The 25,144-nt window shown below is 42.1% G+C and overlaps 2 non-coding genes across 2 annotated transcripts; both read right to left on the bottom strand.

The window, feature by feature from the left end:
* Positions 1 to 16,562: 16,562 nt before the first annotated feature.
* On the bottom strand, positions 16,563 to 16,634 carry trnaw-cca (transfer RNA tryptophan (anticodon CCA)). The gene has a single exon. It is a non-coding gene; the product is annotated as a tRNA-Trp (tRNA).
* Positions 16,635 to 16,659: 25 nt separating this feature from the next.
* Positions 16,660 to 16,732, bottom strand: trnam-cau (transfer RNA methionine (anticodon CAU)). The gene has a single exon. It is a non-coding gene; the product is annotated as a tRNA-Met (tRNA).
* Positions 16,733 to 25,144: the final 8,412 nt, after the last annotated feature.

Genomic DNA, 25,144 nt, shown 5'->3' with positions numbered 1-25,144 from the left:
ATGATGAGAAGCCTGTAGAACATTGAATTGCATAGAATAAACAGTGGAATAAGTCAGGTAAAAATCATAAGCAAAATGCATAATATTCTAATCAGACTACACCTTAAGCACTGGTGTTCTACTTTGGTCATTGAGATGCAAGGGGGACATTCACACCTTGGGATTGAAGAGGCAATAGCTTGATCCCTGGTGAACAAGTGTAGAAAATAGTCAATGGCATGAAAAAAGATCACTGCAAAAAATTACTTTTAGATTAAAATGTGTAAGGAAGCAAAGGCAGATTTAGGAGTGATATCAGAAAGTTTTACACAGAAAGAATGATTAGTGCATGGAATGGATTTTCAGATAGAGCAGTTGAAGTAAAAACACAACAATCATTTGAAAACCAACTGTCTACTACAATGGAGGGACATTAGGGTGCTCCTGGTTGTGAATTAATAGGCTGAATGACTTCCTTCCTTCATAATTATCTTGTAATCTAGTAATAATTAACACTGCTGAATTCCCTTTTACTCCAGCAATCATAAATAATGGGAATTAACTTGCTCCATTTAATTTGGCTCATGGTTTGCATGGTACTGGCATGATGAAAATAAAAACTTTGGATAAGATGTATTTTTTATAATTGAGACACACAGATTGTACATTTGAGTACAACAGGAGTAGGTGCAAGAATTGAGAACAGGAGAATGGCAAGCAGCTGTAATGTATACCTCCTGACCAACATCATCATTAAAATGGAAAAGTTGGTTTATATTCTAGGTGGAGAAGGTGCTCATCCTTGCAATGACAAAATATATTAATTTGTTTCTGTTTGGCTGTTTTTTTTAAAGAAAGAATAAATCCTGACTGAGTAACTATAGGTGAAAAAAATCATTGGTTAATTAAATATTACATCCAGTTGTTCCTTGATATGGTTGTTTACACCCTGGGTATAAGCAGGAATAAATAATTTTAAAAGTTCAATTTCAGAATAAATCAGAAAGTGCCAGAAACCAAAATGACGTAGACTGAAGTGACTCAGCGCAATGCAAGCAATTTTATGACATCAAATGCCTTATTCTCATTGATGGTGGTGTCATTACTAGTTGTTCGGGGAGACACCTTCTATAGTCCACTGATTTTTTAAAAATTATTTCTTGGGATGTGGCTGTCATTGGGAAGCCTGACATTTATTGTTCATCCCTGGTTGCTTGAATAGGTATTGTGGTTTTGAAACAACTGATTGGCTTACTAGGCTACTTCAGAGGGCAGTCAAGAGTTAATCATGTTAGTGTGGAACTGAGGTCAAGTTGCGCAAGAGCAATAATTGGGTCTTTACAACAATCCGACAGCTTCACTGTAACTTATTAATGCTATCAGTTTTTTTTTTAAAAGATTGAAAATGCTCAAACTGTTAATTGTCAGGTTCAAACTCTTAAGGGGTCATTTTGATGTGTGTTAGAGAATTAACAACTCGTTCTACATTTTTTCAAAATTTTATACTCAGTCAATTTGCTATTGCTCATTTTAGACAATCAAACAAAGTCAAAATTATTCCCATATTCTCTATTATTAGTCCAGGATTAACACTACTGTACCAAGTGGAATACTGAGATGAAATGCTGAACACATTTGCCCAAGCATGAAATCAAAACATTTCCACTGAAAGTTGTATATTCGTAACTATTATATGTCAGTAGTGCGCCATCTATGATATAAGTTTAGGATATTAATACGGTTTTATTGTGGACAAGTTATTTCCATATGTTTGATTAGATTTGAACATATTTGTGGCAAAATTGTATGTACACATAAGTAATGAAATTTCGTTTAATATCTGATTTCAGGTCATCTAAAAAGTTGATGACAAGCAACTGATCCAAATTGACTTGCCACAGAACTAAGATAAACCTCAGAGTAATTAACTAGTTTCCTTGACAGAGTTAAAACCGCACTTGATAATATGTATTTTCCCCAGATTACAGAAATGGAAGAGATTAGATACAGAAACGTTACTGGAGCTTAAGGAAAAATTAACATTTGCAGCTGCAATGTTACATAAATCATCATGCAGTACAGATATCAAGTAACTGCACATATTTCATCTGGTTCATCCATTGATCCCTGTCATACCGACCTTCCCTGCTGTCATGGCCATTACAGTTCAATCAACAGTGGAATCCTACAGAGCATCTGTTGCACCAACTAGCAATAATTCAGTAATGACGGCCCACAGGAAGAATAAAGTGGAATCAGCCCATCAGGTCCTTGCCCCAAAGGAATTAAAATATCCTCAGTTTACAGACTAGACTATGACCGGAAGAAATTAGAAGTTCATTTCAGACACATTAGACATCTAGCCACAACACCTAATAAGCAATAATTATCAGTCTGAAACTTATTTAAGCCAGCCATAATGTATTATACTGAAGAAAATACTGTTTAATGAGCCTCATCCTGCACCACTTTAACAATACTTATCCCCAGAGTTTTAAGCAAATAGTATTGTAATAAGGCTTAAGTGTTATGACAACAGAAGGAGAGAAGATAGAGAAGGAAATCAATACTTTGTTACTCCGAAGTAACGAAAATGTTTCTCAAGAGATATAAAACCCTCCGTGGTAAAAATAATTGTGAAACTGCTGTTTTTCAACGAAAAGGTACCAATAATATCAATACACTACTTACAGCAATATCCACACAGGACCATCTTTAGTCTGTTGCTTTCCATGGAAGATGAATTAAGCACAGTGCTGGTACAGCACATAATTTGAAGTCAGAAAAAAAGCATTTTAAATGTCATTAGTTCTCATGCAAACAGAGAGCAGAAACTGCAAACAAAAGTGAGCAATTCAGCTTCACGTTGCTCTCAAATTGTAAGTACTCTCCCAATGGGTTTGCATTTTATTAGCCTGGCCTCTAATTGGATGTCTGCATTTCGCTATTCTGTTCTGACCTGAATATCATTAGACATGTATTTACTCAGGCAACATGCTAGGATCGTGAATCTGGATATTTTGAATACTAAGCCAATAGCTCCCCTTCAGATTGCTTTTAGTTGCACTGTACTTCAAGCTGCATTTGTCAATTTGAGATTTCATTCATATAAACTAAAATAGATTGTAGATAATATTGTACACTAACTAAATATACTATATAGATATATATATATTAAAAAAATCAAGAGATCAGTTTGGCCACATTTGGCTATTATTTTTCTTTCTGGAACAGATGAGCTGCCTCACTCTGCTGCTAATAGGTAACAGTGTGAAGGCAGCACTGTTATTTGACCAGCTCCGACTGCATAATTCAATAGGCAGGAAATCAGCTGCAGTGCAGAGGAGTTTGTATGCATCTCCAGCACCAAAGCATGATTGTAGGCAGCAGTTTCCAATCTCGTCACCTTTCAACGTTTTAGGAAAATATCCATGAACAAAGAGGAAGGTCACATAACATTAACACTGCGGAAACACCCTGATTCCACCAAAGAGGGCAGGACATCTACTTCAACTTGCAACATAATAATATTTTGTATGGTATGTTCAATCAGCTACAGATTCTTAAGAAACGTACACTGCAGATTAAGGTCTTCCTGCACACTGCGTTATATCAATATTGTGGCTATAATCTGTTGGGAAACATTTGCTAATGTTAACTCCTTGCAAAATGCTCTATGGTAGTATTTTATATCATGTCCTGTAGCATAACGTTTCATAATTACTGAATCAAAAGTGATGTTAAAAATAAAAATACAAAATTTGAATGTGCAATCAAGGCAAAATACATTATATGATATAAAAAGCTAAGAAAACTGAGCCCCTACAGAGTTAATAACTTGTATTACAATACCTATGCTGCTGATAAGTGTTGTCAAAGGACACGGATTGATACGTATACCACTGTAAAAGTTATTGTTTAGAGCTAGTGTCAAGCAGTGCCTGGGTAGCTGCTGAATCTTCATGTGTTAATGATTTATAAGAAATAATAGTGCATGTGGGAACTCCTACATTTTGCCAATATGTTTCCAATGCTTCTGTAAAGACTGAGTGTCTTTCGAATGCTTGTTTTCAAATGTTAGATGGTGATTTTAGCAATAAATGTTAAACTGAATATGGAGAAAGTTGAAAAATACAACATGAATCAATACAGAGCCCAGGTTTGCTTCACAGTTTATTTCCTGCTTTATGTAATTGGATTGTGTGCCATTATATTGGGGTGAAATTGATCTTGGTCAGTGGCACAAAAAAGCCTGTTTTACTTTTGCATCAACTTCAAGGGAAGTCTCAGATCAATTTCAGCCTCATGATTTTTTTGGGGGGGTGGTCCATATTGGTAGGGCTTGTTTTGTCACAATTTAATATAGCAATGTATTTCTTGACTTGTGGGGCTTGTTATTGCGAATCTCAATATTTTATATTTTTAAGTTAACATTAAAAGAGTTTCACTGTCACCATATATAACTCCTTAAAATATATTAAGAAGTTTTATAAACTTTGTACAACAAGCTTACATTAAACACTATCTCCATGGCTGTACTTGGGAAGACAGTAAATATTAATTATGAATGACACCAATATTTAAACTGATGCCTAAAAATTAACAATTGACATATGGGGAGGAATGATCTTTTATATGGCTGCTATAATTGTCTGCTGCTCATCATAGATTTTACACAATTTTCTGGCTCAGTTAGTACTGTGGTTCCTTTCAGGGCCTTATTTACATGCAGTAAACACAAAATGGAAACATATTAAACATCAACATATGTTACTGGTGCATGTGCAGTGGATTGTCAAAAATCATGCTTTAGAATTAAGCCAATGCAAGTTCAAAACTGGCCCATTACTTTTTATTATAAACTATATAATAGAGGAAAACTTGCTTTGCTATATCAGAGGCTCATTTTCACACCTTAGAAAATAACACACATCACCCTTTTGCACTAGGTGTATGAATAATTATCAGGCTATGTTGTTGAATTTATTAGGAAACCTGACAATATGATAATACAAAATGCATTTGGTGTACTGGGAAAATAAAAATCTTGTGGCTAATTTTCTAAACTCATTTTACAAACAGGTGACTCCTTCCCTTCCTCAAAAGGAACAGCCTAAATTTAACCTTTTATCCCTGGAATAGTAGTCAGCTATCAGAAGTCTCCATGATCTTTTCACTGAGACTGCCTGCATGATAATTTAAAATCCAAGTTTTTGTTGGAAGTGTTGCTATTTGTCACAAACATGTTGTTATGCTGAAATGAATCTGTAGTAGTATAATCAAAATGAAATGAATGTTAATCATGTTCTCTCCTCCAGGCAGACCTTCCTCATTGTCTTGAAATCATTTATAAGCAAAACAATTAAACAGATCCTTTATCAAGTACTGTAATATATAATCTGTTTTGACCCAGAGAATATGAAAATGCTGATTTCTAGTGTCACATATTTTGTGTATTATGATAATTAATCTCAGAAGCAACCCTTTACAAGGCTGAGAATGTTACTCATAGCATTCAGTGATCCAGGATACAATGGACAGCAACTGATGAGCTGGAGATGCTGTTTAACCTAATACGTATGCACAAAAGTAAACCATTAAGAATTATTTCATCAACAATACGCTTGACATTGTTTGTTAAAGGGGAAAGTGCTGTTTCTTCTCTTGCACAGCATGCCTGCTTGAGTGTGCTTGTAAATGTACTCTCTGTTTCACACAGGCAGCTCGTCGAATTCATCACTTTTTCAGTGGACATGTTGAAAAGGTCTTAATCAGAAAGACTTCTGTTGCCTCTTAGTGGTAGTACTTGCAGTCTATACATAAAAACACTAGATAAAATTCTGTGTGGAGGGGATGGGGGAGGGTCATTCCTAGCAAATGTCTAGCAACTAGAGATGCTATAACTAATTCACCTGTGTAATCCAATGTTTCATTAATTTAGTTATGGAAAAAGTGAATATTCAGTAAGCCACAACAGGACTGTACATAAAAACTGCAATTGTCTTCCACCAAAGGATTTATTTCTGCTTTCAATGAAGAAAAACACTTAATAAATGTTGTTACGTTACAAAAAAAACAAGGCTCTCTAAAGGTAGCTTTCCATTCAGCTGACTTAACAGTCCCATAGCACTCTTGTTTTGATCGAACACAGATATAAATTTTACTGTCTTCTACACAATAGAAGAAACCACCAAAAGTGGATATAAATGTTTTACTATAAACTGCAATAAAATGATCCATGAATTAAATTCCTTTTTGATCTGTTGGGATACTCTCACTAATACAACCAGCCATGAACTCAGATTTTTGCAGCCAACACAAAAATGAGAAGATAAATAACAAAAAAGCAAGTCTTTGACTTTAAATATTTGTAATCTAAAATGTCACTGTACTCACTTAAAGCATGCTTAAATTAAAAATACATAATTCCCTGACAATGGGCATACTATGAGAACAGTTTATTAGTTATAATGCTCTAAAAGATGCATTTGAACTTAGAAAATACACTTGAATGCATACAATTCTTTCTTAGGAAAATAACTCCAATGATGAAGCATCATTGATATTGATATTGTTTCTGCAAAATAGAAATCATGCAAGTACAGAGAGCAACATCACTTACCAAGATGAAAGACCTGAATCGTATTTGAACTGCTTACCAGCACTGTAAAGCTGCATGTGTGATACTACCACCCATTTTATATACAATACTAGGACTGTGCTCTAGAGGTGGAATTGCACTGTCTAAGAACAGCTGCTACACAAAGCAACCCAATTGGCTGAATTTGATGATCGACGCAAGCCCTGGGAATGAAGTCTTTCCTCAAACCTTAACTAATTACTTTCAATTGTGACACAAATGTACCAATCTGTCACTTCGTTTCTCAAAGGAGCTGCAGTTTCTCTGCACCCTTCTGAGTGCTATTCTGCATTCTAAAATTAGTGTTTCCGTACTCCGTTCCATACCAAGGTAGCTGTGCTTGCAGACACATGACTGAATAAAAGAATGCTTCTGTAATCGAAAGCAGCAGCTACTGGACAGTACTATTAAATCTGATAAAGTTTCTTCCTACCTTACTCATCTCCATTATGTTTACACCAGTTAACAAGAACAATTTAGTGCAATCAATTGTTTTTCATAGTTAATAAATTAATTCTTTATCTACAATTGTGACTCCTTAATTCATTAAAATATTTAATGCAAGTACTTGTTTGACAAATATATTTAGCTTCTTGCTTTCATTCATTTTATCAATTAATCATCCTAGTATATTTGAAGAGGTGACTTGGGCATTCAGACCTTTCCTATGTACATTTGCTAATATGTTGTACCCAGGTCTAACACCAGACTATTCCTGTGAAGAACATAACCACGACAAGTTTCCTCAACACATTTTTCTATTATTACAATGGAACACTATTTTGAAATCATTACTACATTTCAAAAAACACTACAAAAATTATTACAAAATTACTACATTACATAATCATTCCTACATTACAATAGTGACTACACTTCAAAAGTACTTCATTGGCTGTAAAGCTCTCTGAGATATCTGGTGGCAGTGAAAAGCATTTTATAATTGCAAGTCTTTTTTTTCTTCTTTGAAATAGCAATGAAAATGAAAAATGATTATATTATAAAACAACAGCACTTTTTTTAAATGATTGAAATTAAAACATATGTGTGCTTTCAGGGTGAAGGGCTTATATTGAGTTTCTTTGGGGTGCTTGGCTTTCCTTAATCTAATGTATGGAAAACCACAAATCTCTGGCTGCTATTAATTTTCTAAAAATCCATCTTGCTCTCAAATAGCACCAAAAAAAATTGGTGCAAGGTAGAAGTAAAACGGGTGCTAATTCTTTTGCTATAATTTCTACTTGATTTGCACTACACATAATAGGTATTTATCGTTTTTTTCTGGTGTGTGACTTGAAATAATATCAGAGGGTTTTGCACACAGTTTTCCATGAATGACATTAAATGCACATCCCCTGCATGAAAACCGGGCATTATTACTGGCCTTTTGATGCTTTATGTATTAAAGAGACAGACCTCTAGACTCTCGTAAGTGCCAAAACTTTAGCAAATTGATTTACAATTTATGTTGCTGTACCTAAAAGCGCCCATAAAGAGAGAGGCAGTTTAATGTATTCTGCAACACCCCCCACCCTTCTTCCCAGTAGAAATGAATGAATGTACCATTACATCTTGCACTATACTTAGCACACTTGGTGAAGGAAGAAACAGAATAGATAGGTGATAGGGTAAGAAAGCAGAGTTTTAAAATTCATCCAAACTTCCTCGCTCCCAAAAAACAACTGTACAGGTGGCAGAGAAGATTTGAGGACCTAAGCCAGGAGGAGTGGCTGAATTGCCTAAGATTCCCCAAAGTATTGGTGAGGGAATATTTGACTGGCTACATTAAGACAATCAGCAAGGTTCACAGATAGGTACCATCTATTTGTGGAAGTCAAGCGGCGGAATCGTCCCTTCCCACCCTAAATTCCATAGCAAGAGCAGAAAGTCAGAGGGACTCACACCATGCAATGGGGCTGGCCATTACGTGCAATTGTGTGCTCCCCACCTCATTCGTTATGCATGTGCACGGTTCACATCGAGTCTCATGATGGGGTGGGGCAGGAAGTCGACTGTCCCGCCATCATGTCCAGGTGCCATATTTAAAAGGCACCCAGACAGGCCTTCACTGATGACGTCAGGATGCTGGAAGAAGGATGAGCAGGAGAAGGCAATAAGTTGCAGCTCCCCGCTTCGGTGATGCGTCCCTGGCCACATGGGGGAGGCAGGATGTCCTCTTCCCCAGGGATGGCCGCAGAAGGCCCACCCAACTGACCACGCCGGCCTGGGAGCAGGTCACCAGGTTGGTCAAGTCCAGAGGAAGGCCACCCTGCAGTGCAGGAAATAGATAAATGATCTCATCCACACCACTAGGGTAAGTGAATCCTCTACTCTCCAAACTCACATCACCCCACTCACTTTGTGTTTCTGTCATAAATGTGGGTGTCGCTGGCAAGGCCAGCATTTCTGTTGCCCTTCCCTAACTGCCCCGAGAGGGTGGAGGGGCTGCTGCCTTACTGAACTGCTACAGTCCATGTGCTGTGCTGTTGGCAACACAACTCCAGGATTTTCACCCAACCACAATGAAGGCACGGCCATGGGGTGGAGAAGAGGGCAACTTGCAGGTGCAGCTGTTCCCATTCGTCTGCTGCCCTGGTCCTTCTAGCTGTTCGTCTTGCTGTTGAAGGAAGCCTTGGTGACTTGCTGCAGTGTATCTTGTACATGGTACATACTGCTGCTATTGTGTGTCGGCAGTGGAGGGAGTGAATGTTAAGGGTGCTGGATGGGCTGTCAGTCAAGCAGGCTGCTTTGTCCTGGATGGTATCCAGCTTCCTGAGTATTGTTGGAGCTGCCCTCATCCAGGCAAGTGGACAGTATTCCATCTCAGTCCTCACTTGTGCCATGCACAAGGTAGTTGGGTTCTCAGGAGTCACGAGGTCAGTTATTAGTCACAGAATTGGCAGCCTACAACCCGCTCTTTCATCATACATGCTCACAATCCACCTTTATATCTTTATGCAGGAGAAGACAGCCCACAACAGGGGGGAAAGAGCGGAGGGAGGTGGGTGGTGGGGGGGGGGGGGGGGGGGGGGGGGGGGGGAATGCCTGAGCACAGGCTCCTCACTCAATTCAATTCAAGCAGCAGGCTGCCAAGCTGGCAGGGGATGATTATGTCAGCGCCTGTGCTCACAGTGAGATCAGCCTCCCCCAAGCATTCGGTGAGGTAGCATACATAATCCCAATAATCTGGAAAATCAAGGTGATTAATGAGTGCCAAGTTTGAGCCAGTTACTCATTCACTCTTCTCTCCATTCTAGATACCAGCAGCAAGAGGATGAGGCCGGTCTCCACCCTAGAAGTAAGCCAAAGTCCCCAAGACACCTTGGAGGAGGATGAGGATAACTTCCCACCTGTACAGCCCCCACAGCGTTCACCAGAGGCACACACCTCGGTGGCTCATATATCTAGGTTAGGCTCAGGCTCACACTCTGGTGCTCACCTCAGAGACACATATTCACGGCAGGAGGAGGCAGTGACAGCCAAGGGTGTCCAGGCATTCACAATCCCGCCAGCCTGTGACTCCCATCAGCTCCAGCTGCTCAGGCTAAAAAGGGTGCAGCTGCTGCTGAGCAAGAGACTCAAAGCAGGCTGGGGCCTTGCAGGCCTCGGACCTCCAGAGTACGTCTGCCAAGGTCATCACAGGCAAGAGGGTGTAGTAGTCAGAAGGCTGTCTCCACCTCTGCTGCAGACGTCAGGGATGCACCTAGACGTAGTGGTAGAGTTAGGAAATTAAGTAGTTTTGAATTAACACTGGTGGCATGGGTGTACAATAATGATATATTTGACACTCCTAAATATATGTTAGCTTGCAGAGATTGGAAGTCTCCCGGATTCATTCTTGCCGATAGTTGTTTTAATGGTCATGCCGTGAAAATATAATAATTTTCATAATATTATTGTGATTTATTATAAAGGTAGGTTAATAGTGGGGTTTGGATTAATTTCTCTGTGTGAGGTTGTGTGTGAGGGGTTTTAATTGAATTGCAGACAGCTAGTCTGGAGCATTTGAGCTATCAAAAGAGAAGCTTAGTTTGAAATGCTAAATATGTAAACATGGCTGAAGTTTTAGAATGTGAGGTGTGAAGAACATTTGCATTTTTAGATAAACCAGAATAGTGAATTTCAAAGAAATGGTAAGGTGTTACGCCTAGCCAACAGAGGCTAAGCCAAACAGTGTGTTTATATTTCCCAAAGATTACTGATAATATGAGTGCTATGAAAGATTTATATTATGGAAAAAGTAAAGTTGCAAAGACATATTGGGACAATGGGGTTTACATTAAAAAAGGGAGAGACCTGTATAAAGGGGATGAGGTTATGTGTAAGGGGAAGGCATTCTAAGATCTACTAAGTGTGAAAAGCCTTCAGCCTCAAGGTATCAAGTTGCTGTCTACAGGAATTGAAACTAAGAAAACTCACTGTCCAGGGCAGTGTGTACTTTGCCTGGGTCTGTTGAAATGTATTTGTTTTTACTGTTGCCTTAACGGAGGTGTAACTGGGAGTTAGATTAATTAGGGGAGCTAGGAGTTATCAAAGTAGTAATTTATAGACATATGTATGTGCTTAAAATCATTTATTTTATTAATAAATGTTTAATTTAGTTTTGTAAAAAGCCTCTAAGGCTTGGTGGACTTATTACTACTGAATTCAAGGCATGCATCTCGAAATAAAAATACAAATTGCAAAAACAGTTGTGCCAAATGTTTCAAGTTTCCCTCTGGGATTTGAGCAGTTCAGCATTTACCATCCGCTGTGCCATAACAGTCACGTGCCCTCCACCCCTTCCAGGCGGGGCCAAGGATGGGTCTTCCTCCCCCTAATACATGGTTGCGCATGGAGACATCGCTCTTTAACAAAGGTGATGCCTGCCATGTGCGAGAGGCCTCCCACACACACGAGTACGCCTGCCACCACTGCCCTCGAGACTCCATAGAGAGACCTTGTCACAATGGAAAGATTAACCACGTGAGTCAGGCAGACCAGTGCCATCTACAAGGATAACAGTAGCAGATAGATGGGAACACCACTACCTGGAAGTTCCCCTCCAAGTCACTTACCGTCCTGACTTGGAAATATATTGCTGTTCCTTCACTGTCGCTGGATCAAAATCCTGGAACTCCCTTCCTAACAGCACAGTGGGTGTACCTACACCACATGGGCTGCAGTGGTTCAAGAAGGCAGCTCACCACCACCTTCTCAAGGGCAACTAGGAGTGGGCAATAAATTCTGGCCCAGCCAGTGAAGCCCACATCCCATGAATAAATTTCTAAAAATCCATTTCCTGGGAGGATGGAGGTTTGCAGTTGCAAGTTGGCTGTCATTGACCTGCGTACCCTTTGTAGGCATCCACCACCTTTCCTCCCTTCTTCCTTAACTCTGACTGGAGCTGATAGCAAATGGATCAGAGTGAATGGCAGCTCTACACCTTGCTGGGATCTCATAATGAGAACCCTTGGACCAAACCTGCTACTGTGTGACCTTGACCAGACAGTGAGGATTTGCAAAGCAAAATGCTCTTATACAGTCTCCACATGATTATTAGGGTTTCCCTTTAGTGCTCCAGTTGTGATGACCTTCAGCTAAACCCACCCAAGAGACCTTCCCCCCACCTCAATGTTTTGGAGTTTGGCATCGAGGGTGCTGCCTTGGTGTTGAGCTGCCTCTGTCAAAGGATGGTGAGTGTCACATATCATACTATCTCCACCACTTTTTACCCTCCTCCTGTCACCCATCAACATCCCCCCATCACCATCCACTCCCCAAATGTGACCTTCACTCTCTCCTCGATAACCCTTGAGCCTCCCCCCATCACTCTGGACCCTACCATGGTGAATTTGGACATCCTTCCCTCCCCACTGAACCCACCCCAGTCACCATTCCTATGCCCACCCGGATCCTCCCCACTCACGTAATCTGTGTGCCACCATCCTTGTCCCCTCAATGACCCTCTGGTTGAAAACTACACTCTCCATACCCAAACCCTGACCCTACCACCCTACCACATCCCACTTGCCCCTCTCAGTCACCAACCCTTCCTACCATCAGCACCCTCAGTTCTCCCCCCAGGATTCAACATTGACTCGACGGACCCTCCCTTTGAAACACTCGGTTCCCACCCCCATTCCCCGCTCACTCCCTCACTCGCCACTTTCTCCTGCATGCCTTCCTCCCCCCCTTCATTCCACCGATCCCTCCCATACCAGCACCCGCCACCTTCATCTCCTCTGGACCCCGCCCCTTCATGTCTTCCACCCACACGCCCTTCATCTCTTCTGGATCTCCCGCACTTTGTGCCTTCGCGCGCACCATACCTGCGGTCAGCTCCAGTGGTGCAGTCAACTCCGACTGTAAAGTAAATGCTCTAAAATTCTCCCTCGCCGGGTATGTGCAATCAGGTAGTGGAACGGGATATTCCTACTGGCTGAGCGGAAGATTTGACAGGGGCACATGACTCCAGTCTGCTGGGGTTTTAATGATCATGCATGAGATGCAAAATGGTTTCCTGCCGAACTTCATTGGGAAAGTCGACCGGCCATCAACCCCCATGAACATCAGGAGAGGAAGATCCCAATCTCATTTTCCAACGTTGGAAAGCAAATTTTTTCATCCCACCATATCGTCCACCCCAATCTCTACCAATCCTGCTGATGGCAGGAGGCAACGATTCCGCCCAAGGCTGCCTTTGCCCTCAATATATTTGCAGCTGGCTTTTTCCAGGTTATCCAAACCAATCTGAGCCAATCTGATTTTCATAGTTGTACAAAACTGGCCACAAATTCAATTTTGAAGAGGGTTGAACATCAAAGATAATCATAGAATGGTTACAGTACAGGAGGCCATTAGGCCCATCCAGTCCATGCCACCTCTCTGCAAGTGCAACTCAGTTAGTCCCATTCCCACGTCCTTTCCCCATAGCACTGCAAATTCTCTCTCTTCAGGCACTTATCCAATGTCCTTCTGAAAGCCACGATCGAATCTGCCTCCACCACACTCTCAGGTACTGCATTCCAAATCCAGACCACTCGGTGAATAGGTTTTCCTTCATTTCACCGTTGATTCTTTTGCCAATCAGCTTAAATCAATGTCCTATCAAGACCAGGCCCCACCACCGCCCCACACCTTGCATCTTCTGCATTGTAGGTTTCCCTAGAGAACAGGGGGTTGTGGATGGAACCAGTCAATACAGCTCTTGGATTTCCTCCAGATATTTTCCATATATGGATTTCATGAGGTTGTATTCCATCAGATTGAAAACATTGCCATGACATTGGGCAGGTCAGTGCGAGTCATCCCAGGTCAGTGAATGCTTCATTCATTATGAGGTACTCCACACTCATCCACTTTTCTAGAACCGCTTCATCCAATTCAGGGTCGCAGGGAGTCAGAGCCTATCCCGACAGACAACAGGCACTAGGCAGGGTACACCCAGGAACGGACATCAGTCCATCACAGAGCACACACAGGCACAAACACTGGGGTACAATTTACCATAGCCAATCCACCTAACCAGCACATCTTTGGATGGTGATAGGAAACCGGAGCACCCGGCAGAAACCCACGCAGACACGGGGAGAATGTGCAAACACCACACAGACAGACAGCTGAGGTCAGGATCGAACCCAGGTCCCTGGAGCTGTGAGGCAGCAGTGCTAACCACTGCGCCACCACACTTACTTGCGGTACTCCACACTTCTTGCTATATTTAAGGATCCCTCAACTACAAAGAATTAACTTTTTGGGAACCCTTTAACATCCTAGCTGACGACCCCGAACACTGCCTATTCACCACCCCACCCCCACCACCAACCAAGGAATGTGCACACTGCAAGTGTACATTGCCACTATGATACTTATTCTACACCAGTCATCCTTCAACATTCAATTGGAATCTTACAACAACAGGCCCATTGTCTCAACTTTTCCAAGGGTGAAGTGCTGTCCTCTGTAGCCAAGTCCATTGCCGTCTCCATAACTTGGGAATCAACAGAGAAGTCCAACAAAAAGAAGAGCAAAAAGAAAATCATGTGAAGGAGTTGAAAGAGGAAGATCAAGAATCAGAACCAGAGAATTAGCAGAAACCACAAGGGGCCTTGGGAGCTGTGAGCGGCATCCGTCTGCCCTGAATCAAAACATCTTCTCCTGAGATGTGAGCACTTCCAAAACCTGTTATCACAAATTTTCCTCCCTTTGACAAGTTAACTATATACCTCTCTGAATAAAAATTATTTTCATCAAGCCAACCATGAAATCGCAAATAAAAACAGAAAATGCTGGAAAGCAGGGCAGAGTGAAGGGTCATCGACCTGAAATGTCAACTCTGTTTCTCTCCAGGTGTTGCCTGTCTTGTTGTGTATGTCTAGAATTTTGTGTTTTGATTTCAGTTTTCCAGCATCTGCAGTATTATACTTTTATACCAAATAGTAAATCTCGCTTTTAATGAAATTACATCACTTTCTTTCTATCACAACACTATTCTTTTTTGGATCCTTCTTTCTGTTTTCTCTGTCTCTCCATATTCACAAGATCTAGCATAAAAACAAATGCAACAGGTGTTCAACTTATAAACTTAAGCATGTGCGTGTATCTTTGCTATGCATTTCATCAGTACCTCCAATTGTTAGAGAACCAGCTTAGGTTGTTGCTACCAACACTTCCAATACACATCAGCATACAGATTTTGACATGGTATTCAATTTCACTAAAAGATAAGACCACAGAACTCAAAAGAGAAAATTTTGCCAACTATAGTAAATTTCAGCACTCTTCAAACTTCATCTACAGCTACCACTTGTAATATTTAATTTACATGCCTTTATACCCCTTTCCTGAGGCTTCAACTATGCCTGCCCCTTAATGTTCCTACGGCCTCTAAGGCTCCAGCATTGCCCATACCTAATTGTTGATCAGCAGCACACACCAACAGTGCTCATGTGCACATATTGTACTCAAATGAGGACGTGGAGGAAGTTGGGGACACGAAGCCCTTGGGTCCCATGAGGTATATTCCAGTGCTCAGCACTAATTGCTCTCAGACAGGAGAGGAAGACTTGCTCTTATTTATTTTTGTAGAGTTAATGTACAGAAAGCAAAAAGTAAAAATGGGATAATGTGACAACCTATAAACGGAACAATGCAAATGTACATCAGAAACATGAAAATTAATCATAATTAGATTACAACATGCAATCAATGTCAATTTAAATAATCAATTAAATTGACTTGCCATTGAGGCAGTAAGAAAGGATATGACATGGTAACATGGTATTGCATGGACATTGGTTTTAGTCATAGTCTAGTCAATACACCTACACATTTTTGCAATTTTTAAAAACTCATTCACGTGTAGGTGTCGCTGGCTAGGCCAGCATTTATTGCCCATCCCTCATTGCTTGTTTCATCCCTTGAGAAGGTGGTGGTGAGTTGTCTTCTTGAACCGTTGCAAACCATGTGTTGTAGGTACACCCACAGTGCTGTTAGGGAGGGAATTCCAGGATTTTGACCCAGTGAAGGATCGGCGATATATTTCCAAGTCAGGATGGTGAGTGGCTTAGAGGGGAACTTCCAGGTGGTGGTGTTCCCATGTATCTGCTGCCCTTGTCCTTCTAGATGGTAGCGGTCATGGGTTTGGATGGTGCTGCCTAAGCAGAAGGCATGCTTCCGTGAGTATGACTATGTCAGGCTGTTGCTTGACTAGTATGTGAGACAGTTCTCAATTTTGGCACCTTTCAAAGTAAATCTGTAATCTCCCTACAGATTGAAACTCTTTCAAGTTATCAACAGTCACAGATTGTAACTCTTTCAAGTACATTCACAGTTCTTGGTTTCCAGGAGTGGGACATGAACCCACAACCTTCTGATTCAAAGGCGAGGGTGCTATGAACTGAGCCACAGCTGACCGTTTTTATATCTGTAATCATTTTGCCACTTGAGCAGTAAAGCTTTTTGAGCCTGACATGATTTGAACACGCAACCTTCTGATCTGGAGTCAGACGCGCTACCGTTGCGCCACAAGCCCATCCTAAAGAAGACACCAAGCACATTGCCCTCTCTGAGAATTGAACTCAGGACCTTCAGATTATGAGACTGACACACTGCCTACTGCGCTAAGAAGGCACACTGACTGAGCCACAGCTGACCACCAGATGTTAGTAAGGGTTGACAGGGCCGAGTTTGCCGTTATCGTTTCCAGTCGATGCTGGGTAGTCCATCCAGTTTCATTCCTTTTTACTGAGTGTAGGAAATCTGCTGTCCTCACCTGGTCTGGCCTACATGTGACTCGAGATGTAGGCCAGGCCAGGTGAGGACAGCAGATTCCCTTCCCTAAAGGAGATTTTTTCCCGGTTTTCACGCCACATCATCCGTTTCCTACCTCATTAATTATGCAGCCATAAGAAACATGCTGTCTCGTTATTGGGTGGTCTCTGAATCGGCCACCACGCTATTACCTCACCGTTCCATCACTCCAGTTACCATATCTAAACTGCAGCTGTGCACACAGTTCTCAATGCTTGCAGCCTAGGACTGCTCCAGTGAAGACATAGCTCTGAAAGCCAAGAAGAGTTCAGTGACCCATCACTGGAATGCCTTTTGGAGTCCCATAGAGATGTCCTCCATCCCCTCTCTGGCCGCAGGAGGTCCGGTGATCTCATCACTCCAGCTTGGTAGGCGGTGCCAGTGGTGATCAGTGCCAACACTGCACAGAAGAGGTTGGCCATCCAGTGCAGAAAGAGGATGAATGATCTCATCCGTGCCGCCAGGGTAAGGTAACCATCTCATCACTCTAAACTCACACACTCACAAGCCCATCACACATTCACTGGCATCTCACTCGCTGCCAACTCACTCACTCTCTCACACACAAACCCTCACATCTCCATCTGGCCTCATCTCCTCTGGAGACTGCCTCCTCAGCCCTCACCATCTTGAGGCCACTTGTAAGATTAACATGTGCCCCCACACCCTGGGATACCCCACTTCGACAGTACAGCCCTCACCCTGCAGCCTCTTCCCTTGCCTGAGGCCACTTCTCCCCCTTCCCCAAGCAAGCCCTACCCCTGCAGCTGTTGAAAAACACCCCTGCCTTTTAGCTGGCCTGGTAGGTAGAGACCTGCCCGTGAGTCCCCCTAAAAGTGATGTGGTGCTGCCTGTGAAGCCTGGCGCTGATGACTGGGAGTCTGATGTGCCCGGATGATCCAGCAGGGGGGGGATGACTCTGGCGAACAGGGCTTATAATGAAATGCTAAAGTATTGAAATTAGGTTCCTGACATGTAGTGGCGGGAAACACGGCCCGCTATTAATGCGTGAAGCAGACAATCGCAAACTGGTTTCACGTCGGTTTAAAACCGATTTTTGGCCTTCTCGCCATATTGTCCACTCACGCCAACAAACATGCCCGCCGCCAATGAGAGCGGAACATTCCATCCAATGTCTTCACCATCACCAAATCACTATACCCTTGTCACCGATTCCATTTGCCTTCATGGCTACTGGTTCAGTTTTGATCCAGAATATTTGCATCCTCAGAATCCTATTTGACTGTGAGCGGCCGGCGGGTGAAACGTCGTTTTTCCAACCCACTACCGCACTTAGTGCAAATCTGGGACCATTCCGCCCATTACCTCAGGGTCACTGGGTTCCAGCTTTAATTAATATCTTGTGACCAAGTGAGTAACCCCAAGTTAAGAGAACAGCTCCTTCCTTCTTGCCTAGGCTGCATCTACCCTTGAGGTAATAACTAGACTAGCAAAGGAAAAAGATCCTGACAACTGTATAAAAGCAAAATACTGTGGATGCTGGAAATCTGAAACAAAAACAGAAAATGCTGGAAAACCTCAGCAGGTCAAACAGCATCTGTGGAGAGAGAAACAGAGTTAATGTTTCGAGTCCATATGACCTTCCTTCAGAACTGTGAAGAAGGGTCATACGGACTCGAAACGTTAACTCTGTTTCTCTCTCCATAGATGCTGCTAGACCTGAGGTTTTCCAATATCTTCTGTTTTTGTTTCTGACATCTGTAGTTGGCTTGAGATGTACATGAGAAATTGAATGGGATCAGAAGGTAAGCTGATTAAGAAATGGGTGAAAGCGCTTGTTTTTCTTAAGTCTGATATTCTTAAGTGACATAAAAGATTCTATGCTGTACAAATCTCTAGAAACATCCATTAATAGTGATCCATTATGCTTATATTTTTACATTGGATTTAGTCAGATGTATACCATTTGTGGGCCATATGCTGGCTCTCAAAAGAATAAAATGCTGAAATTCCAGCTATAGCAGCAGCAATTGTTCTTCATAAACATCTACGAAGAAGGACAGAAATAAATAACTGACTATGCTCAGTGTTCCTGCTGCATTCACCATTCTACAGCCAAATCAACAATGTTTGTTTCTTCGTACAGCTCAAGACTGAAGCTTTATTGAACAATTGGATACATAGAAAAGTTCGAATAACTATGAAGTGCTGATCATCAGCAATGCCTACTTGTTCCATTGGAACAGAATATCCTTCTGAAATACATGACGCAGATTTAAAAGTCTTTGAGAAGATGGAGTACATAGTGAAAGAATCCTGAGCTTAAAGATGCATTGTGCTCTGGTAAAATGCATTGCAAAATACTGTAAAGGAACAGAATCAGTATCCATAATCTTTACTCTGAAATTAATTCAGTTCCCTAACATGTTCAAGCTCAGTGACAGTATGTAATTACCACATACAATTTGTACAAAAATAATTAAAACAAATCAGTAAGGGACAGCAAAAACAATAGGTGATATTGAGCTATACAAACCAGGAAGGTAGAGGGTTTGAGCCCGGTCTGTGCTGTGCCAGTTGATCATAGTTAGAGCAATAAAAGGGCACCCTAATTGGCCATAATACTGCTGGACTAGGAAGGAATATATGTTGAACCTTGTCCAGACCTCATCATTATCCAGTGATTGATACCGGAAAGTGCGCATATGACTGTCAGTTAAGAACATGATTGGCCGAGTGGTATTCAATATCAAGGTTCACCCAAGAAGTGGGCCAAGTTACCAGGAGTAGCTGACAGCCATGGAATTGTACCCAGTAACTGTTAGCACTTTCTGGAGAGGAGAAAATTCAAACAAAGACAAAGGGCAAAGGATGTTCCAAATAATATCATTCAAGCCAGTTCTGCTTTCAAGACTCCCATTCTGCCTGCCACAACTCTACAGTGAAAAAAATCTACTTCAAAACTAATGGATTCAGGGACCTGAAATTGGTAAGATCCCAATCTTTGTTCATATACTTACAGTCAGTGAGATCTAAATTGATGCACAGTTTAAAATTAATACTGAGACAAACTCCAATTTTCTAAACATTTCAACATACCACAGATGCTCAAACACATCTCTGGTATTTCTCACATTGCTTCTGAAATTCTTAAGACATGATCCTGAAATCTACCTTTCCGTACATATTATTGGAAAATATGCATCATGGATTAACAGCCAACTGATAGTCATGTGCCAGGAATAATGGCTTGACCTTCTTAGAACTGAAATAAGCTACAGAGGCAAGTAGATTATATTTTTAAAGTTTATATAATTATTATTAGAATCATGAAATGAATGAGGAGAAGCTGAAAAACAATCACATAAAGTGGCAATCACAGGGCAGAATTTAATCCCCATCCCCGAGGCGAGCTTGATGGCGGGGGTGCATTTAATCGGGTGGCAGGTGAGGACCTGACCACCTCTCTCCTCCACCTCGATTCAGCCCATAACAGGAAGGGCCATGGATGCCCCACCACCAATTGAGGCCCTTAAGTTGCCAATTAGTGTACACTTGAGGGCCTCATCCCACTGCCGCTGGTATTAACTCAACAGCAGGTGGGGGAGTGACCATGCGACGAGCATGACAAGCAAACCCATGCAGGATTCTTTGTAAGTTTCTGGAGTGAGGGGTGCTCCCTCACTCAACGGCATTCAGTGCCTGATCGACGAACTCCACTGCTGAGAGCCACCCCATTCCCTTGCTGTCCACCCCCCCGCACCCTTCCCCTGCGACCCCCTCTCCCACCATCACTCCCCTATGGCCTGGGATCCAGCGACAATACCAGGCCTCAGGTAGGTGCTGTACCAACAGCAGCCACCACCTCCCCTCTGGTTATGCCGCTCAAGAGAGTTGCCGGCCTTTGATTGGCCAGCAGTTCTCAGCAGGTAGGATCTCTGTGCCTGGGGTCCTTGATCCCAGGGAAGGCTTGCTGCTGTCCTGAGTGGCACTTAATTTGACAGGCTTTCCCAAAAAGCAGACATGGGGCTCTCACCGGCTCTCCAGCTAGTGGGTGAGACCCGTCAGCTCCATTAAATATTACCCATGGTTTCCCCAGCCTGTCTTTCTTGCTCTTGTTCATCCTTCAAGGCAAAGATGATCATGTTCACTATCTGTGGTGTTAGGTAGGGTTCTGGTGGGCACGGAGATGGCTGCTAAGGTGGATCTGCATCAGAAGGTTCTGCTGCAAACAGGACAGGATACTGCGGACAATTGAGTTTTGGATGAGTTGCTGGCTCAAGTTTTCCCCTGCTTGCCTTTTCTCTCTGCCTCTAAGATGCGCTTGATTTCAAAGGAGGCCACACTTTTTTTATTTAGTGATGCCAGGTGCAGTTAGCCTGGGTGAGCTTCTTCCAGGACTCAAAACTCCTAAGTGAAGCCTTCAGAGTGTTCTTGTAGCACTTCCTTTGACCGCCATGAGAATGCACTTCATATTCATAGAATGTTCACTTTGGTAAGTGAGTGTCAGGCATTCAGGCTACATGACCAGCCAACTCTGTTATGACTGTCTCAATATGGTGTGGATGTTTGGCATGCCAGCTCAAGTGAACCCCCCAATACCATCTGATTTTCAGAAGCTTGCAAAGGCAGCTCAAGTGAAAGTGGTTGAGCTTCCTGGCATAACGCTGGTACACAGTCCAAGTCTCAAATGTGTAGAGCAGAGTGGGTAGGACAATTCTGTTGAAGGGTCATTGGACTCGAAACGTCAACTCTTTTCTTCTCCACCGATGCTGCCAGACCTGCTGAGTTTTTCCAGGTAATTCTGTTTTTGTTTTTGTTTTGGGTAGGACAATTGCTGTATAGATTTTCAGCTTGATAGGCAGACTTACTCCTCTTCATTCCCAGGCTGATGTTCGAAGCCTGCCAAAGGCTACACTTGCTTTGACAATCCTTGTATGTGTCAAGTCGTCAATATAGACAGCTTGAGAGAGTGTGCTGCTGAGATAAGTAAACTTATCTCCTGCTAACAGGTCCTGATCATGGACAGAAACCTTGGGTTTGAGATAGAACCCTCCTGGAGCAGATTGGTACATTGTTTCATTTTTCTTCATACTAATCGTAAGGCCAAAGTTGTCACATGCATTAGAGAACAAGGCCATGCATGTCCAGCTCTGAACCGGAAGCTAGTGCAAACAGGAAATCACAAAATATATCCTTGGAGACCTTGGTCTTTGCCTGAAATCATCTCAGATTGATCAGCTTCCCATCCATGCAATATTTGATTTCGATGCCAGGACCACCATCATGGAAGGCTTCAGAAAACAACCTGTAAACTGTGTCCCAGTAGAGAAGACGGGAACCTTCTCCCAGGGCTGTGATAATATCATTCAATGGTTGTCTTCCAGAAGGTGTACAACTTTGTAGTAGGGAAATACTTATCCTGTTCAAACACTGTCCTCAAACAAATTAAGGGCCCTGAATTTTGGTTAGGAATAACGGTGTGTTACTGGGTAAAACTGACAGTAACTTCTGGTACCTGCACATGCATAATTAAATATGGAAATCTAGTATTTGCTGTCAGAGATACCCTACTTCTACAAATGGAGTGCTGGCACTGTCCTTACAGATGGAATCAACATACAAATCATTTATTTGGTGTCAACTGAAACAAATTATCACTGCAAAGATCTATGAAAAAGTTAAACCTTGTTCAATCTGGAGTAACTGACTTTTTACTGGTGCACTAAGTCATAATTATAGATGAATAACCTCTCTGGCTGTGAAAAAATAATTTTACAAATGTGACTCTCATTGCCTCACAAAAAATGTAAATGTTGTCAATTTTGAAAAATGTTAAAATTATATCATTCTTCAAGTTTTATGTTTTCTATTTAAGTTTCTCCTTTAATCCCATAGTGGCTCAGTTAGGCTCTGGGTGTGAAAGCAGCCCGCCATGTTTCCCACCACTGACAAGATGGCATGGTTGCAAGAAGATGACAGAAATTCTACATACCACCTTGGCCTTCCTCCTTGCCAGCCTTCCTCCTCCCAGTCCATCCCTGAAGGGCTGGCAAAATCCACCCATGTTTAGGCTGATGTCCCTGCATGAAAACTAGTTCTAACAAATAGTTATCAACGTGAAACATGAAATCCATGTGCAGATGCTGCCAAACCTATAGGGTATTTCCAACATTTTCTGTTTTCAATGTCAAATCTATCTTGACTGTTTGCTGGCTAAAAAGGTTTTTAACAAACTCCAATACTTACCTAAGTCAGAAGAAATAGCAGTTCAGGAGCTACAGTTCCCAGTGGGCATCAGGCCTTTTGCGCATGCGCTAGCCGGAAAAGGGCCCCACATGCCCAGTTAGTCTTTTTACGTTCTTTAGGCTGGGAACTGGCCCTGCACATATAAACCAAAGAAAAGGAGGGAGAAAAGTGAAACTTAGTGAAAATCAGGTCAGGTGACCTGGAACCAGAGCACCATTTGGAGAGAAGGTGTCCCAGGGAGCAGGACACAGGGAAGGGGACAGGGAGAAGGTCCCAAACCAAGAAGAAGTTCCCAAGCAGGGGGTGGGACAGAAAGGGGACACAGGAGAAAGTCCCAGGCACGGACAAAGACAAGGATCAGAGATCAATCCCATTGAGACAAGATAAATGACAGAAGCAGAGTAAAGAGCTCCAAGTTAAAGAAAGGGCTGTGATAAGCAGACTTGAAGAGGGCTCGAGAGAAGCCCTGAAGGTGTGAGAGGACAGCTGAAGGTTGGCAACTCCATGCTGCAGGCCATAAGGGCAAAGGTACCCTTTGGAGCAGTGGTGTTCTGTTTGGCACAGAAAGAGATCTGAATCTGTGCTTGGAAGATGAATCTTGCGTCTACTCGGAGATCCAAGGGAAAGGAATCTCGGAAGGTGAGATTGAAACCCTGGGGGTAGATTCTTGTTGAAGCCGTCCAATTGGGAGCAGCTTTTGGAGAAAATTCCAAGGCGAGTTCTTCAAATGTGGTGATTGGAAATCCGTGAGAGAGAGAGAGAGAGTTTCAGTGTAATGAATTGGCTCACAGTTTGACAAGTGTCTGGGTGGGTTGGTGAGAAATCCGTAGGATCTGCTTTGGTCACATCTGATATTTACTTTGGAGTGTGGTGTGCTTGGCCACAATTCACCAGTTGGTTCACATGTACTGCATACTTACCCTGAATGTTAAAGTATAAGATAGATATGGTAAATTGTTTTATCTTTCTGAACTTGTATGCGTCTATAAAGGTATAGCTGGGGTGAAAGAATCATGAATATTTGAATCAGTTTCCTGTGTTTGTATTTAGATTTTCCAACCTTTTTGTCTGGTGGTAATATAGTTCATTTCTCTTGCTTAATAAATGTTTTATTCTTTGTGTTAGAAGTTCAACAGAAGACTCCTGTGAATTTGTACAGTAAGTAACCTCCACAGTTTCTAAAAATAAGTTAGGATCTATCAAGCCAGGTTTCATCTGGGATCTGACTTGTCCAGTAGTAACATCTGCTGGGATTGTAACAGTTTATATGAAATTAATTTAGACTTAAACCACAGCATTTGTTGTCTCGCTTTCCTTATCTGTTGAGAATGTTTTTCTAAAAGTCAAAAATACTAAATCCACTTGATTAAACTTATTTTGACAATCGATTTGGTTTCAGGAATTTATTTTGCCTTATAGCTTTGTTCTACATTCCGTACTACCTCACAAAAGTGATAAAAATTCCTACTACTCAAGGGGGAGAATTTTCTCCCCATCGGGCGGGCCGGTAAGGAACGGGCATGGGGCCGATCGCTGCCCACGATCCCTTGCACATTGCCATTTTATGTGGGCGGGCCAATTAAGGCCCCCTCAGCATGACATGCACCCGGAAGCACTCAGCACTACCTGTGCAGGCGAGGGGAGGAGGGAGAGTCAGGGCCTGCGCTCTTTTGCGCATGTGCGTGAAAAAGCGCAGAAATTTCCCTGATGCAGCTCCATGCCTCCGGGAGATTAATTTCATCATCAAGAATTGAAAGAAAGAATAAATAAAATTATTCAGACATGTCCCCTCATGTGACATTGTCACATGAGCTGGGACATGTTTATGAATTTTGTTGAAACATTTTATTGAATTTATAAACCCTTCATGAAACCTCATCCTGCCCATGGATGAGGTTCCATGAAAAGTGCGAAGGCCGCCTGGGCTCTTCGCCTGCCCGCCAACCTTAAGGTTGGACAGGCAGCCCTGACAATTAGTTCAATTAGACTATTAACGGCCTTAACAGGCCTTTGACAGTTCGG

Source organism: Cetorhinus maximus, chromosome 11 (assembly GCF_964194155.1).
Source record: "Cetorhinus maximus chromosome 11, sCetMax3.hap1.1, whole genome shotgun sequence".
In the NCBI taxonomy this organism is placed as follows: domain Eukaryota; kingdom Metazoa; phylum Chordata; class Chondrichthyes; order Lamniformes; family Cetorhinidae; genus Cetorhinus; species Cetorhinus maximus.
The sequence above is the reverse complement of the archived record's forward strand: the minus strand, read 5'-3'. Positions and strand labels throughout refer to the sequence as shown.